Here is a 17,726-nt window from a genome sequence, read left to right as displayed (position 1 = left end):
TCAGATAAAGGTCTAGTATCCATAATTTATAAAGAGATTGTCCAACTCAACAACAAAAAGACAGCCAACCCAATTACAAAATGGGAAAAAGACTTGAACAGACACCTATCAGAAGAGGAAATACAAATGGCCAAAAGGCACATGAAGAGATGCTCAATGTCCCTGGCTGTTAGAGAAATGCAAATCAAAACCACAATGAGATATCATCTCACACCCACCAGAATGGCCATTATCAACAAAACAGAAAATGACAAGTGCTGGAGAGGATGCGGAGAAAGAGGCACACTTATCCACTGTTGGTGGGAATGTCAAATGGTGCAACCACTGTGGAAGGCAGTTTGGCAGTTCCTCAAAAAGTTGAATATAGAATTGCCATACGACCCAGCAATACCATTGCTACGTATCTACTCAAAGGACTTAAGGGCAAAGACACAAACGGACATTTGCACACCAATGTTTATAGCAGCGTTATTTACAATTGCAAAGAGATGGAAACAGCCAAAATCTCCATCAACAGAAGAGTGGCTAAACAAACTGTGGTTTATACATACGATGGAATATTATGCAGCTTTAAGACATAATAAACTTATGAAGCATGTAATAACATGGATGGACCTAGAGAACATTATGCTGAGTGAGTCCAGCCAAAAACTAAAGGATAAATACTGTATGGTCCCACTGATGTGAACGGACATTCGAGAATAAACTGGGAATATGTCAATGGTAACAGAGTCCAGCAGGAGTTACAAACAGGGTAAGATAATGGGTAATTGGAGCTGAAGGGATACAGACTGTGCAAGAGGACTAGATACAAAAACTCAAAAATGAACAGCACAATAATACCTAATTGTAAAGTAATCATGTTAAAACACTGAATGAAGCTGCATCTGAGGTATAGGTTTTTTTTTTTTTTTGTCTGTGTGTTTGCTTGTTTGTCTTTTTTTTTTCTATTATTATTATTTTTATTTTTTTCTCTATATTAACATTCTATATCTTTTTCTGTTGTTTTGGTAGTTCTTTTCCTAAATCGATGCAAATGTACTAAGAAATGATGATCATGCATCTATGTGATGATATTAAGAACTACTGATTGCATATGTAGAATGGAATGATTTCTAAATGTTGGGTTAATTTCTTTTTTTTCTTTAATTAATAGAAAAAAAAGAAGAAATGAGCCTTCCCTTGTTAAGCTACCAAACGATAATATTGTATTTATCCCATATGTTATGAAATTTAATGTATAATCTTATATAAATTACATTGATTGTTTATTTCCTAAAACTTTTGTGAGTTTTCTTTCCAGCTTCTTCATTTTATAGCATGTCCTCCCTAGCCAGGTTATATAAGACTTTGTTTCCTTATTCTTCTGTATTTTAACTAGACATGTTATAAAAGTTCTGGCTTCATACAGATTTTCCCTTACTAGATCTACCCACATACGTTTGTTAGACGCTATTTTGCCTGACATTTTTCCTAGTTCTCTTGCCCTTTTGCCTATTGATCCCCACCTTTAGAGCTTTTCTCTTTTTTCTTGTACTTAAGAGGCTGCCTCATTTGATTTTAGAAGATTCTTCAAAAGATGCTCTGTTTCAGTTCTGACCTCTACTTTCTGTAGTATCAGAAATATGAGTAGCCTTTGCAAATGATAGCATATTTCTTGTTTTACTAAGAGAAATGCCAGCCCGAGCTGATTGTGACTTTTATGTGAAATGTAAATGAGATCTGAAATTTTTAAGTACATTTATGTTCATGTGCTCATATATGAAGTATAGAAGTTGATAGGCTGTTTCAACCCGGAGAACAAAGCCTACCACCAGGCAGTAGTGATTGCTTGATGATCATCTCCAGGTAGTTCCACATGAGGCAGTGGTAATGTGAAAGGCTGTACTATTTACAGTTATCTCTTAGATGCAGTTATGTGAATCTTTAATCTCTCAGGAGCATAGAAAATCAAAAAATCAGGTGAAACAGTGAACCCTCTTGTAAAAAGTGCAGCAGTTAATTAGTTTTTTAAATAGTTTGGTCATTCTTAACGGGCCAAAAAAAATCGACAACAGCGAAAAGATAAGGATTTGGTAGAAGGACAAAAATATAATGAAAGTTTGAAAATAAAACCTTCTTTTTTCTTATGGTAGGTAACCAGAGCCCCTTTGTTCAGAGAAACTTCAGGGATTCTGAATTTGATTGCTAGTTCTTTTTTTTTTTTTGACCAAGTATAATTCTTTATTAAAATATGAATAAACTTACTGTTAAAAAGAAAATAAGTAGTTGTAAACCATTCACCATTTTAAAGATGAAAAACTTAGACGTATTTTGGTTTTTTTTATATATATCTATTCTGTATGACGGGGTCACATTTCACTATTTTTACATGTGAGTATCCTGTTATTGCAGCACCATTTTTGTATTTTTGTTTGTTTGTTTTGCTTGTTTGTTTTTTGGAAAGTTCGTGGACTGGGAATGGAACCCAGGTGTCCCACATGGCAGGTGAGAATTCTACCTCTGAATTACCCTTGCACCCTCTGACATAATTTGCTTTTTTGTTTCGTTTTTTTTTTTTAAAGATAAAATCCTTTACTTTTCTTTATGTGGTATCAGACAAACTTTTTCAGGCTTTGTTCTCCTGTATATTTAAATGTATTTGCCTTGTGCATGCAGGCTTGGCAATCAGTGTAGTCTGTTTTTCTGTTTTCTTGCACCCTCTTCTGCCACAGAGTTTCTGCTTCAGTTCAGCTAACTACCAGGATGGGGCAGAACAGCAGTTTTTCCCTTCTTGAGCTGTCTTTCCAACCCTAAGAGTTAAGCCCCTGAAAGTTAAATTATGTCAGAAGAGGTACAACCCTAGATTAATATACCCCTGCCACACAGTCAGTCTCATAGGAGTTGCTTTAACCCGTCGTTTTAAAAAAGGAGAAAATTCCCTGATTGACAGTAGGAAGTTCTAAAAATTGATTATATTTGTGTATACATTGGTAGGGTCTGTGGCTCTAAGGCCGGATTGAGTTAAAAAGTATATTAATTGCTTAGAAATGGCCTATCAAAGTAAAACATTTATATGTAGAACTTGCACTTCCTTGATTCTTATGTGGCAGCAATTTTAATATGCCTTATTGGTTGAATGATCTTACAGGTAAGAGAGATAGAGCCATTATCATATTAAGCGAACACATTGATGCTGTATGGCGGGGTCACATTTCATTATTTTTACATGTGAGTATCCTGTTATTACAGCACCATTTTTGAATTTTGCTTGTTTGTTTTTTTTGTTTGATTCATCCTAATTTCAGAAATATTAAAAACAAGGAAAAAATGTATGCCTGAAATTGAGGAAATAATGTATGTTTTCCCTACACAGAAATGCTTACGTATTTGTTGAAAATGTTTCAGATGAGAGGTTTTTAAGAAGGTTTTGCTGAATTACTGTGTGATGGAAACTTGTATAAGTACCATTGTGCACATTTGCCAGTTGTGCTGGTTTGAAAGGATGTTGTACCCTAGAAAAGCTATGTTTTAATCAAAATCTCATCTCATAAAGGTAAGAATAAGCACTATTCAATACTGTATGTTTGAAACTGTAATCAGATCATCTCCCTGAAGATGTGATTTAATCAAGAGTGATTGTTAAGATGGATTAGGTGAGGACATGTCTCCACCCATTTGTGTGGGTCTTGATACGTCTCTGGAGTCCTATAAAAGAGGGAACATTTTGTAGAATGAAAGAGATTCAGAAAGAGCAGAGAAGAACGACATAGCCATGAGAGGCAGAGAGCCCACAAGCCAGCAGTCTTTGGAGATGAAGAAAGAAAACACCTCCCAGGGAGCTTCATGAAACAGAAAGCCAGAAGAGAAAGTTAGTAGATGATGCCTTGCTTGCCAGGTGCCCTTCCAGCCAAGAGAGAAACTGTGACTGTGTTCGCCATGTGCCTTCTCACTTGAGAGAGAAACCCTGAACTTCATCAGCCTTCTTGAACCAAGGTATCTTTCCCTGGATGCCTTACTTTGGACATGTCTATAGACTTGTTTTAATTGGGACATTTTCTCAGCCGTAGAACTGTAAACTTGCATCTGATTAAATTCCCCTATTTAAAAGCTATTCTGTTTCTGGTATATTGCATTCCGGCAGCTACCAAACTAGAACACCACTGGATCAGACCAGAGTATATCTCTTTCACATAAAGAAGTAAGTAAAACGGAACCTTAACCCTAAAGGAAGAAAATACTTCCTTGCCTCCCATTTAAATCATAGTGAATACCTGATTTATCAGTATGTACTATATAAAACTACAGAACAATGTGGATTATTATTTTTAACAGAGTGATGATTAGTGTTTAAAGTAATTGATATATATGCTTTTCAACTTTTCTGATATCTTAATTACTGCTCTGAATATAGCTATAACTTATTTTTAGGATTCAGCGGCAGGACTTCTCAGGCTACAACTGTCCCAACATATGCAGAAACAAGCTTGTTTGAGAGCTTGTCTGGAGCCTGTGCCTTCCGCAGGGGAGTGATGGGGCCCAGCACAGGTGGATCCCCTTCCTCAGGGAATTCAGACCCCAGGGTTTGGAAATTTGAAGTGATTAAAGCCAGCCTACAACCTCTCCTGTGTCTCCACCACGCCCCCAGCAGGGAGAGTCTGCCAAAGCTAAAGGTACCATATTACCTTTTGCAGGTGGGACCTGCAGGCAGGCAAGTGCTACATACTGGGCAGAATAGGAAAAACACGGAGTCCAGAGACTTCATAGGAAAGTCTTTCAACTTGCTGGTTCTCACTCTCAGGGAAAACTGACTCAGATTACTCTTTCCTCCTGACAGGAGGCCAGTTTGGTCTGGGGAAATCTGGCTGGGGTGTATAATACTTAAGTAGACTCCTCCTAAGGGTGGGGGGTGCGAAAGGGCACCATACAGGCAGGGCAAGAAACAAGAACTGAACAATTCTGCTCTGTTAAGCAAAACCTAAGCTAGTGGTCTAGAATAAGCTGAACTGAATATCAAAGAACAGATAGACAACAAAGTTATCCAGCAAGAAAATCCTAGGTAAAAGAAGTGAAAACAACCTCCAGAATAAACTAATTAAGGTAATTAAATGCCTAGATGCCAGCAAAAAATAACAAATCACACCAGGAAATTTAAAGATATGACCCAGTGAAAGAAATAAACCAACAATTCAAATGAGATACAGGAGTTGAAACAATTAATTCAGAATATATGAACAGACATGGAAAACCTCATCAGAAATCAAATCAGTGAATTGAGGGAGGATATAAAGAAGGCAAAGAATGAACAAAAAGAAGAAATCAAAAGTCTGAAAAAACAAATCTCAGAACTTATGGAATGAAAGGCACAGTAGAAGAGAAGAAAAAAACAATGGAAACGTACAATGCCAGATTTCAAGAGGCAGAAGATAGGATTAGTGAACTGGCAGATGGAACATCTGAAATCCGACAAGCAAAAGAAAATATAGGGAAAAGAATGGGAAAACATGAGCGGGGACTCAGGCAATTGAATGACAACTTGAAATGCATGAATGTACGTATTGTCGGTGTCCCAGACGGAGAAGAGAAGGGGAAAGGAGGAGAAAAACTAATGGAGGAAATTATCGCTGAAAATTTCCCAATTTTTATGAAAGACTTAAAATTACAGATCCAAGAAGTGCAGCATCCCCCAAACAGAATAGATCCAAATAGACGTACTCCAAGACACTTACTAATCAGAATGTCAGAGGTCAAAGAGAAAGAGAATCTTGAAAGCAGCAAGATAAAAGCAATCCATCATGTACAAGGGAAGCTCAATAGGACTATGTATATTTCTCAGCCGAAACCATGGCGGTGAGAAGACAGTGGGATGATATATTTAAATTACTAAAAGAGAAAAGCTGTCAACCAAGAATTCTATATCCAGCAAAATTGTCCTTCAGAAATAAGGGGGAAATTGAAACATTTCCAGACGAAAAAATCACTGAGAGAATTTGTGACCAAGAAACCAGCTCTACAAGAAATACTAGAGCACTAGAGGCAGATACAAAAAGACAGGTGAGAGAGGTGTGGAGAAGAGTGTAGAAATGAAGACTATCAGTAAAGGTAAAAAAGAAGAAAAATTAGATATGACATATAAAATCCAAAAGGCAAAATGGTAGAAAAAAGTAGTGCCTGTACGGTAATAACACTAAATGTTAATGGATTAAACTCCCCAGTCAAAAGACATAGACTGGCAGAATGGATTAAAAAACAGGACCCATCTACATGCTGTCTACAGGAAACACATCTTAGACCCAACGATAAACATAGGTTGAATGTGAAAGGTTTGGAGAAGATATTTCATGCAAATAACAATCAGAAAAGAGCAGAAGTAGCTATACTAAAATTCAACAAATTAGACTTCAAATGTAAAACAGTTAAAAGAGACAACGAAGGACACAATGTATTCATAAAAGGAACAATTCAACAAGAATACATAACAATCATAAACATTTATGCACCGAGCCAGAATGCTCCAAAATACATGAGGCAAACACTGAAAAGAGAAATAGACACATCTACCATAGTAGTTGGAGACCTCAATTGCCCACTCTCATCAATGGACAGAACATCTAGACAGAGGATCAATAAAGAAACAGAGAATTTCAATAATACAATAAATGAATAGACTTAACAGACATTTATAATACATTACACCCCATAATCAGCAGGATACACCTTTTTCTCAAGTACGCATGGATCATTCTCAAGAATAGACCATATGCTGAGTCACAAAGCAAGTCTCAATATATTTTAAAAGATGGAAATCATACAAAACACTTTCTCAGATCATAAAGGAATGAAGTTGGAAATCAATAATAGGCAGAGTGCCAGAAAATACACAAATATGTGGAGGATCAACAACACACACTTAAACAACCAGGGAGTCAAGGAAGAAATTACCAGAGAAATTAGTAAATATCTCGAGGCAAATGAAAATTAAAACACAACATATCAAAACTTATGGGATGCAAAAAAGAAAACTTATGGGATGCAGTAAAGGCAGTGCTAAGAAGGAAATTTATTGCCCTTAAGTGCCTATATCAAAAAAGAAGAAAGGGCAAAAATTGAGGAATTAACTGTCCAGTGGAAGAACTAGAGAAAGAACAGCACACTTACCCCAAAGCAAGTGAAAGGAAAGAAATAGTGATGATTAGAGCAGAAATAGATGAAATTGACAACATGAAAACAATTGAGAAAATCAACAAAATCTGAAGTTGGTTCTATGAGAAAATCAGTAAGATTTATGGACCCTTAGCAAGGTTAACATAAAGGAGAGAGAGGATGCAAATAAATAAAATCAGAAATGGAAGAGGAGACATAACCACTGACCCCACAGAAATAAAAGAAGTAATGACAGGATACCATGAACAACTTTATACCAAAATGTAGATGAAATGGACAACTTCATAGAAAGGCATGAACAACCAACATTGACTCGAGAAGAAATAGATGGCCTCAACAAACCAATCACAAGTAAAGAAATTGAATCAGTCATTAAGAAGCTCCCCAAAAAGAAAAGTCCAAGACCAGATGACTTCACTTGTAAATTCTACCAAACATTCCAGAAAGAATTAGTACCAATCCTGCTCAAACTCTTCAAACAAATTGAAGAGGATGGAAGGCTACCTAACTCATTCTACAAAGCCAACATCACCCTCATACCAAAGCCAGACAAAGATATTACAAAAAAAGAAAACTACAGACCAATCTCTCTAATGAATATAGATGCAAAAATTCTCAACAAAATTCTAGCAAACCGAATCCAGCAGCACATTAAGAGAATTATGCATCATGATCAAGTAGAATTCATCCCAGGTATGCCAGGATGGTTCAACGTAAGAAAATCAATCATGTAATACACCGTATCAACAAATCAAAGCAGAAAAACAATTTGACAAAATTCAGCATCCTTTCCTGTTGAAAATACTTCAAAGGATAGGAATAGAAGGGAACTTCCTCAACATGATATGGGAATACATGAAAAACCCACAGCTAACGTCATTCCCAATGGGGAAAAACTGAAAACTTACCCCCTAAGATCAGGAGCAAGACAAGGATGTCCACTATCACCACTGTTCTTCAACATTGTGTTGGAAGTTCCAGCCAGACCATTTTACAAGAAAAAGAAATACAAGGCGTCAAAATTGGAGAGGAAGAAGTAAAACTCTTAACCGTTTGCGGGTGATATGATACTATATGTCGAAAACCCTGAAAAATCCACAGCAAAACTGCTAGAGCTAATAAATGAGTACAGCAAAGTGGCAGGTTACAAGATCAACACTCAAAAATCTGTAGTGTTTCTATACACTAGTAATGAACTATCTGAGGGGGAAATGAAGGAAAAAAATTCCATTTACAATTGCAACCAAAGAATAAAATATTTAGGAATAAATTTAATTGAAGAGACAAAAGACCTATACAAAGAAAACTATAAGAAATTGTTAAAAGAAGTGACAGAAGCCCTAAATAGATGGAAAGGCATACTGTGTTGATTGAAAGACTGAATATAGTAAAGAAGTCAGTTATACCTAATTTGATTTACAGATTCAATGCAATACCAATGAAAATCCCAAAAACTTACTTTTCAGAAATAGAAAAACCAATAACCAAATTTATCTGGAAGAGCAGGGTACCCTGAATAGCTAAAAGTATCCTGAGGAGAAAAAATGAAGTTGGAGGTCTCATGCTACCTGATTTTAAGGCATGTTATGAAGCTACAGTGGTCAAAACAGGATGGTACTAGCATAAAGATAGATATACCGACCAATGGAATAAAATGGAGTGTTCAGATGTATACCCTCTCATCTATAGACAATTGATCTTTGGTAAGGCAGTCAAGCAAAGTCACCTGGGACAGAACAGTCTGTTCAATAAATGGTGCCCGAGAACTGAATATGTATATGCAAAAGAATGAAAGAGGACCCATATCTCACACTCTATACAAAAATTAACTCATAATGGATCAAAGACCCTAAACGTTAGACCTAAGACCATAAAACTGTTAGAAGAAAATGTAGGGAAATATCTTATAAATCTTATAATAGGAGGTAGTTTCCTAGACCTTATACACAAAGCATGAGCACTGAAGAAAAAAAATAAATGGGAGCTCCTCAAAATTAAACACTTTTGCGCATCAAATAACTTCGTCAAGAAAGTAAAAAGATAGCCTACACAATGGGAGACACTATTTGGAAAAGAAATATCAGATAAAGGTCTAGTACCCAGAATATATAAAGAGATTGTTGAACTCAACAAAAAGACAGGCAACCCAATTACAAAATGGGCAAAAGACTTGAACAGACACTTCTCGGAAGAGGAAATACAAATGGTCAAAAGACACATGAAAAGATTCTCAACTTCCCTGGCTATTAGAGAAATGCAAATGAAAACCACAATGAGATATCATCTCACACCCACCAGAATGGCCATTATCAATAAAACAAAACGACAAGTGCTGGAGAGGATGTGGAGAAAGAGGCATACTTATCCACCGTTGGTGGGATTGTCAAATGGTACAACCGCTGGCTGTGGAAGGCAGTCTGGCAGTTCCTCAGGAAGCTAAATATAGAATTGCCATATGACCCGGCCATACCATTGTTAGGTATCTACTCAGAATACATGAGGGCAAGGATTTCACAATCACACAGTCACATTGTGAAAGCTGTATCATTATACAATCATTTTCAAGAAACATTGCTATTGGAACACAGCTCTATATTTCCAGGCAGTAGACAAAATAATGAGACAAAATAAAGTGTCAATGGCTGAGAGATTCCAAACAGAGTTGAGAGGTTATTGTTGCAGTTATTCGTACACATTAAATGTTTATAACAGCATTATTTACAATTGCGAGGAGATGGAAGCAGCCAAAATGTCGATCTACAGACAAGTGGCTAAACAAACTGCTATATACATACAGTGGACTATTACACAGCTGTAAGACAGAATAAAGTTAGGAAGTATGTAACAGCATGGATGGACTTTAAGGATATTATGCTGAGTGAGATTAGCCAGAATCAAAAGGACAAATACTGTATGGTCTTACTGATATGAACTGACATTAGTGAATAAACTTGGAGAATTTTGTTGGTAACAGATGGTCAGTAGATAGAAATAGGATAAGATATTGGGTAATTGGAGCTGAAGGGATACAGATTGTGCAACAGGACTGATTGTAAAAACTCAAAAATGGATAGCAGAATACTACCTAACTGTAATACAATAATGTTAGAGCACTGAATGAAGCTGAATGTGAGAATGATAGAGAGTGGAGGCCTGGGGGCACAAATGAAATTAGAAAGAAAGACGATAAAGACTGAAATGATATAATCTTGGAATGCCTAGAGTGCATAATGATAGTGACTAAATGTACAGATTTTAAAAATGATTTTGCATGAGGAAGAAGAAAGGAATGTCATTACTGCAGGGTGTTGAAAATAGATGGTAATTGATATTTTAAAATTTTAACTTATATGTGAGACTAAAGCAAAAAATGTTTATTTGGTACCAAATTTATATTTTGATTAGTGCATTTCCTAATATAACTTACATGGATAGCTTAATTGAACACCATAAGTACATGAAACCTTGAGTAGGGCATGAGATTCTGTTGGTTTTCCAGAATGATGTCCTGATATATCCCAGAGTGATTTGGACAGTGAATTAAAAAAATATTTGCAAAGTCCCCATCAGGGAATGGTGAGAAAGGGGGAAAATTCAACTTCCCCAAGTTGAATTCTTGATATTCTCACAAGCAGTGGGGCAACCAGAGCAGTAGGCTGATTCCCAAATCTTGGGGTTTGTTCATATGAAACTTAACCCCACAAAGGATGGGTCAAGCCTACTTGAAATTAGTCCTAAGAGTCACCCCCAAGAGAACCTCTTTTATTACTCAGATGTGGCCTCTCTCTCTCACCCAACACAACAAGCAAACTAACTGCCCTCCCTCTCTCTTTGTGGGACATGACTCCCAGGGACGTGGACCTTCCTGGCAGCGTGGGACAGAAATCCTGGAATGAGCTGAGACTCAGCATCAAGGGATTGAGAAAACCTCAACCAAAAGGGGGAAGAGTGAAATGAGACAAAATAAAGTGTCAATGGCTGAGAGATTCCAAACAGAGTTGAGAGGTTATCCTGCGGGTTATTCTTACACATTAAATCGATATCACCTTGTTAGTCAAGATGTATTGGAGAGGCTGGAGGGAACTGCCTAGAAATGTAGAGCTGTGTTCCAATAGCCATGTTTTTTGAAAATGATTGTATAATGATACAGCTTTCACAATGTGACTGTGTGATTGTGAAAACCTTGTGTCTGAAGATTCTTTTATCTACCTTATCAACAGATGAGTAAAACATGGAATAAAAATAAATAATAGGGAGAACATATGTTAAAATAAATTTAGATTGAAATACTAGTGATCAATGAAAGGGAGGGGTAAGGTGTATGTAGGTATGAACTTTTTTCTGTTCTTTTTATTTCTTTTTCTGAATTGATGCAAATGTTCTAAGAAATGGTCATGATGATGATGAATATGCAACTATGTGATGATACTGTGAATTACTGATTATATATGTAGAACAGAATGATCATAAGTTAAGAATGTTTGCGTTAGTTTGTTGTTACATGTATTTTTTTAATTTAAAAATCAATAAAAAAAAGAAAATAACAACTTTTTGTCATCTAAAACAGGAACTCTGTACCCATTAATAACTCCCCATTCCCATTCCCCCCAGCCCTTGGTAACCTCCAGTCTATTTTCAGTCTCTGTAAATTTGCTTATTGTAAATATTTTATTTTAAATGGAATCATACAATATTTTTCCGTTTGTGTCTGGCTTATTTCACTCAACATGGTATCTTCAAGGTTCATCCATATTGTCATATGTGCCAGGACTTCATTCCTTTTTACAAAACAATGTTCCATTGTATGTATATACCACATTTTATTTATCTGTTCATCTGTTGATGGACATATGGGTTGCTTCCATCTTTTAGCCATTGTAAATAATGCTGTTATGAACATTGATATGCAGATGCCTGTTCAAGTCCCTGAAGGGTGGGATTTTGATTTATTCTGTTCTTCCTCTTATTTATTTATTTTTTAATTTACTCTTAATATAATTATTGATTTCTTAATTTAGTTCTATGATTTTTTATTATTTGTTTTCTGTTCTCTTAGTTGAAGTCTGTTTCATCAGTTGTATCACTAAACTTATTATTTACAGTTAAAGTATTTTAAAAATGTGTCTTGTTACATGATTTATTGTAGAAAATAGAAAGAACAAAGGAAAACATTCATTTTACCGCCTAGATACAAACCCAGTTAATTTGTTCTATTCCACCTAGTTTTTTATATCCAGATGTTTTTCAAATTTGGTATTGTGCTACATATAGTCATATAACCTACTTTTTTTCCCTCTAATATTTTGGAACCTTTCCTGTTGTCATTAAATACTTTCGGAAATAACAGTGTTTAGTAGTTGCGTACCAGTCTACCGGATTACTAAGATAGTTATTTTTGCTGGGATGGAGCAAGGCATAAAAATAGTGAACAGATAATAAAATATATTAGACTGCCATTTAGAAAACAGAATCTAGGCTGCTCATTTAGAAAGAACAATTATAATTTCTTTGGCTCACGCATAGTTAAATTCTTAAACGTTCTTTTTTTATTAAATAGGGAAAATAGATAAGAGCATGATCTCTGAAGTCAGATCACCGGAGTTTGAATTTTAGTTCTACCATGTAATAGCTGTGAGACTTTCAGTAAACTGTTCTACCAGTTTATGAGTCAGTTTTTTCATCTGTAAAATAAAATAGTACCTACTTCATCAGATTTTAAAAAGAAAAAAATTTTTTTGTTAGAGAAATTATAGGTTTATAGAAAAATCTTGCAGATTATACATAGTTCTCACCCTCCACCTCCTCCCCCATTATTAACACCTTGCATTAGTATGGTATCTTTCTTATAATTGATGAAAGAATATTGTAATTATACTATTAACTGTGTAGTCCACAGTTTGCTTTAGGGATCACTGTGTTTTTTAGTTCTATATGTTTTTGTTTTTTGTTTTTAATTTTTATTCTATTAATATGTATAAAACTTAAAATTTCCCCTTTAACCACATTCAAATATATATTTCCTTGCTATTGATTACATTCACAATGCTGTGCTACCATCACTACCATTTCCATCACTCCAAACATAAACTGCATACCATTTAAGCATTAATATAATATACCAATTAAGTATTAGAGTAGTTAATGTGTATTTCATATATACCCTTTATTGTGTTGAGGATATTTCCTTCTACCTGGTTTTCTAAGTATTTTTATGAAGAAGGAAACTGGGTTTTTTCATATACCTTTTCTGCATTAATTGAGGTTGTCATGTGTTTTTTTTCCCTTTGTCTTATTAATTTGGTATATTTTATTAATTGATTTTCTTACATTGAGCACTCTTGCATATCTGGGTTATACACCACTTGATTATGGTGTGTAATTCTTTTAATGTGCTGGTGGATTTGGTTTGCTAGTATTTTGTTAAGGATTTTTGCATCTATAGTAATAAGAAATATTGGTCTGTAATTTTCTTTTCGTGGGTCTTTATCTGGCTTTCATATTAGGGTGATATGGGCCTTATGCAAGGAGTTAAGAAGTATTTCGTTTTTAAGATTTTGAAAGAGTTTGAACAGAATTAGTGTTAATATTTTTTTGAAAATTTGGTAAAATTCACCAGTGAAACCACCTAGTCCTGGGCTTTTCTTTCTTGGGAATTTTCTGATTAGTGATTTAATCTCTTTACTTGCTGTTGGTTCCTTTAGATCTTCTCTGTTTTCTTGAGTCAGTGTAGGTAGTTTGTGTGTTTCCAGGAATTTGTCCATTTCATCTAGTTGTTCATAGTATCTTGTCATTTTCCTTTTTATTTCTATGGGGTTGGTAGTAATGTCCTGGTTTTAGTTATTTGTGTCCCCTCTCTTTTTTTCCTTTGTCAGTCTAGCAAGAGGATTGTCGATTTTATTGATACTTTCAAAGAACCAACTTTTAGTTTTGTTGATTCTCTCTATTGGGTTTTTGTTTTTTTTTATTCTCTGTTTCATTTATCTCTGGTCTAATCTTTATTTTTTCCCTTCTTCTCCTTCAGTTTAGTTTGCTTTTCTTTTTCTAGATCCTTCAGTTGTGAGGTTAGGTCTCTGATTTCAAATCTTTCTTCTCTTCTCATGTAAACATTTATAGCTATAAATTTCCCTTTCAGCACTGCCTTCATTGCATCCCATAAAGTTTTGGTATATTGTGTTTTCATTTTCGTTTGCCTCGAGATAACTTCCTAATTTCCCATGGAATTTCTTATTTGACCCATTGATTATTTAAAAGTGTGTCATTTAATTTCCATATAGCTGAATTTTTCATCTCTCCCTCTGTTATCCATTCTCTTGTGGTCAGAGGAGATGTACTATATGCCTTCAATATTTTTTAATTTATCGAGATTTTTTTTGTGATTTAACATATGGTATTTACTGGAGAATGATCATGTGCACTAGAGAAGAATGTATTTTTTGTGGCTGTTGGGTGAAATGTTCATATAGGTCTATTAGATCTAGCTGGTTTAGAGAATCATTCAAGTCTTCTATTTTGTTATTGCTCTTCTGACTGGATGTTCTATCCATTATTGAAAGTTGTATATTAAAATCTCCTACTATTAATGTAGAACTATTTCTCCTTGGCCATCAGTCAATATTTGCTTCACATATTTTAAGGCTTTGCCATTAGGTGCATATATATTTATAAAGTAACTACTGATAATGTAGAGCTTTCTTCTGCCATTTGTTATTTGGTCTTTTAAGCCCTTTTTGACTCTCAGTTCTTTCATTAGTGCCAATTTCCATATTTATTTGTTCATACATATTATGCCATTTTGAATCCCTTCTCTTTTCTTTCTGAATATAGTTTTCATTTTCTTTATGGTTACCATAGGATTAAAATGTAACAGTCCTATTTGATTTGATAACAACTTATCTTCAATAGCATACACATACACTGTCCCTATACCACTCTGTCATCCCCCCTTCTTTTGTACTTATTACAAATTATATTTTTTGTATATTGCATGTCCAAGACCATTGGTTTATAATTATTTCTTACACATTTACATTTGTAATGAGTCCTTGTAAGATGTAGGAATTGGAATTACATAAAAAAATATTATGCATTAGTACTGACATTTTAAAAAAAACATTTTTATTGTACAAAACAAACACAAACATTCTTGACATACGAACATTCTGTACGTGGTGTACAATCAGTGGCTCACCATATCATCACATAGTTGTATATTCATCACCATGAACATTTTTTTGAACATTGCATCTCTCCAGCAAAAGAAATAAAAAAGAAAAATGAAAAGATTCATACGTACTGTACCCCTTACTCCTCTGTCATTGACCAGTAGTATTTCAATCTACTAAATTTATTTTAACTTTTGTTCCCCCATTATTTGTTTATTTTTATCCATATTTTTTACTCATCTGTCCATACTATAGATAAAAGGAGCATCAGACACAAGGTTTTCACGATCACACAGTCATATTGCAAAAGCTATATCTTTATACAATCATCTTCAGGAAACATGGCTGCCGGAACACTGCTCTACAGTTCAGGTACTTGGCTCTATCCACTTTAATACACCATAAACTGCAAAGGGGATATCTATATAAAGTGTAAGAATAACCTCCAGGATAACCTCTTTTTTTGACTCTATTTGAAATCTCTTCAGCCACTGACACGTTATTTTGTCTCATTTCTCTCTTCCCACTTTTGGTCAAGAAGATTTTCTCAATCCTTTGTTGCTAAGCCCCATCTCATCCCAGGATTTCTGTCCCACCTTGCCAGGGAGGTTTACACCCCTGGGAGTCATGTCCCATGTAGGGGGTGGGGAGGGCAGTGAGTTTGCTTGCCGTGTCAGCTTAGAGAGAGGCCACATCTAAGCAACGAAAGAGGTTCTCTCGGGGTGACTCTTAGGCATAATTTTAAGTAGGCTTAGCCTCTGCAGGGATAAGTTTCACAGTAGCAGACTCCAAGATCAAGGGCTCAGCCTATTGATTGGGTTGTGCCCACTGCTTGTGAGAATATCAGGAATTCTCCAAATGGGGAAGTTGAATTTCTCCCCCTTTCTCACCATTCCTCCAAGGGGACTTTGCAAATGTTTCTTTATTTCTGTTCAGATCACTATGGAATTTATTGGGACATCACAGTAACCTGGACAAAAAAACAAAATTTCATGCCCTATTCAAGGTTCCATGTACTTATGGTGTTCAATTAAACTGACCATACAAGTTAAATTAGGAAATGTACTAGTCAAAATACAAATTTTGCACCGTATAAACATTTCTCCCTTTAGTCTAACAGAGAAATTGAAGTTTTAAAATATGAATGACGATCTATTTTCAACACCCTGCAATATTGACATTCCTTTGTTCTTACTCTTGGAAAAACTTTTTTTAATTTGTGCATTTGAAGTCACTATCATTGTACACTTTAGGCATTCCTAAATTATACCATCTCAGTCTTTATTGTCTATCTTTCCTTCTGGTTTCATTTGTGCTCCCAGCCCTTCTTCCTCTGTCATGCTCACATTCAGCTTCATTCAGTAGTACTGGCATTTATCATCAGCCGTATGGTTACCTTTTCGGAGTTCTTTATTCCTTTACCATTTTGATCCACTGTCTTATGTCCTTTTTTTTTCAAATCTGAAGAGCTCCCTTTGGTATTGCTTGTATGGTAGTTCTGCTCGTAATTAACTCCTTAATCTTTTGTTTATTTAGGAACATCATAATCTTACCTTCATTTTTTAAAGAAAGTCTTGTAGGATATAATATCCTTGCTTGGCAATTGTTTTCTTTCAGTGGTTTAAATATTTCATCCCGCTGCCTTCTTGCCTGCATGGTTTCTCATGAGAAATCAGCATTTTATCTTACTGAGATTTCCTCTATAACTCATTGCTTTTTTTTTCTTGCTACTTTCAGAACTATTTTTTTTTTGCCCTTGCATGGTTCTCTTTGGGGTTTGTTGGGCTTTTCAAATGTGCATATTCGTGCCTTTTGTTAAATTTTGGAAGTTTTCTGCCTCTTTTTCTTTGATGAATGTTCCTTCTCCCCTTTTCTTTCTTCTCCTCTGCGACTCCAATTGGATATATGCCCAGTGGTGTGCCAGAGGTTTCTTAGGCTCTGTTTGTTCTTATTTATTCCTTTTTTTTCCTTTTCCTCAACCTCAATAATTTCAGTTGACTTGTCTTCACGATCTCTGATTCATTCTTCTGCCACCTCTAATCTGCTGTTGAAGCCATCTAGGGAATTTTTCATATCATTTATTGTGTTCTTCAACTCTAGTTTTTCTGTTTACTTCCTATTAGAGTCTCAAAGAGTTCTTATATTGTTCATTGATTCTTTTCCTCATATCCTTCATTTTGGTAGAGGTGCTGATCCAGGAGCTTTCTTAGCCTGCCATCTTCCCATAATCCTCCATCTGTCTGTATATTTCTTCATCTGTATGTGTCTGTATTTTTTTTTTTACGATGTAGAACAAATTTGTGAAATTGGTGTGCAGCATTAATTGTAAAAGGAAAACACCATTTGTTTGCTTAGAAACAGGCCAGCATCCCGCATACATTTCCTTATTCTTGATATGAATTGGAGACATACTGTTTTAAA

The 17,726-nt window shown here is 35.3% G+C and overlaps 1 protein-coding gene across 2 annotated transcripts in view; it reads left to right on the top strand.

The window, feature by feature from the left end:
• ILRUN (inflammation and lipid regulator with UBA-like and NBR1-like domains) overlaps positions 1-17,726 on the top strand; it is a 184,588-nt gene that overhangs the window by 119,098 nt on the left and 47,764 nt on the right. The gene's annotated exons all lie outside the window — the stretch shown is intronic.

The sequence above is a fragment of the Tamandua tetradactyla genome, chromosome 5 (genome assembly GCF_023851605.1).
Source record: "Tamandua tetradactyla isolate mTamTet1 chromosome 5, mTamTet1.pri, whole genome shotgun sequence".
NCBI classification, from domain to species: Eukaryota; Metazoa; Chordata; class Mammalia; order Pilosa; family Myrmecophagidae; genus Tamandua; species Tamandua tetradactyla.
This window is presented reverse-complemented; position numbering and strand designations above follow the sequence as displayed.